Source organism: Sinocyclocheilus grahami, unplaced genomic scaffold, assembly GCF_001515645.1.
Source record: "Sinocyclocheilus grahami isolate Dianchi unplaced genomic scaffold, SAMN03320097.WGS_v1.1 scaffold1159.1, whole genome shotgun sequence".
NCBI lineage: Eukaryota > Metazoa > Chordata > Actinopteri > Cypriniformes > Cyprinidae > Sinocyclocheilus > Sinocyclocheilus grahami.
Window position 1 is genome coordinate 376,089 of NW_015506338.1, and position 940 is coordinate 377,028.

The window sequence follows — 940 nt, forward strand, 5'->3', positions numbered from 1 at the left end:
AACTCATTCAGGTTTAAAACAACTTTTGAGTGAGTAAATTATGGAACAAAAATAAAACACTATGACAGAATTGACAGACAATTGACAGAATTTTTATTTTTGGGTGAACTATTCCTTTAAAGTTAATAAAACAACAAAATGCAAAGAGAAAAATCACTCGCTACTCTTGACTGAAGAACTTTAATACAGTTGCTTTAGGAATCAGTCTATATAGTGTTTTATTTTTATATTTGTTAATTCAATTTCTTGAATGCTCCTGCTAAAGACACCTATTGTACCTGACAAAGCACTGTTTGTTTTATTAGTATATTTGTAATGTGTATCTTTGTTCTTATTTTAAAATAACAAAGATAAAATAATGATAAAGATTTTTTATCTTCACCTACTTTGGCCTAAATATCTGCCTTTTTTTTTTTTTTTTACCTTGAAAGGCTTTGTCTTTATAATAGGGAAATTAGTTTAGCTGTAATGCTCAGACAACTTGCAAAATAGCAAAACCAACATGACAAAGAATTGTGATAAAATCGTGATATTTAAAAAAAATAAAAAATAAATAAATATTTTTTCCCATATCGCCCAACCCTAAGTGATCATACTAAATGTTATTATATTTTTAACTTGTTGCCAAATTGGTAAAACCTTTTGGTCTTTAGAACAGTGACAAAGATTGGTAAAGATGTAAAATAACAAATTATTAGTTGTTGGGTCTGCACTGTGATCCTTTTAATGCCATCTAATGATTCAGGTTCTAAATATACCTGAAAAGATTTTTTGGTATATGAACTATTGTTACACTGTATGACAATTTTACTTGGTGTCTTCTGTAAATCATGGAAAAAATGTATGATTATGTCATTATTTTTTTGCTAATTAAACAGAAAAAAAAAAAAATCGAAAAAAAATAATCCGTATTAAACTTTTGTTTTGATGCTTGAAACCC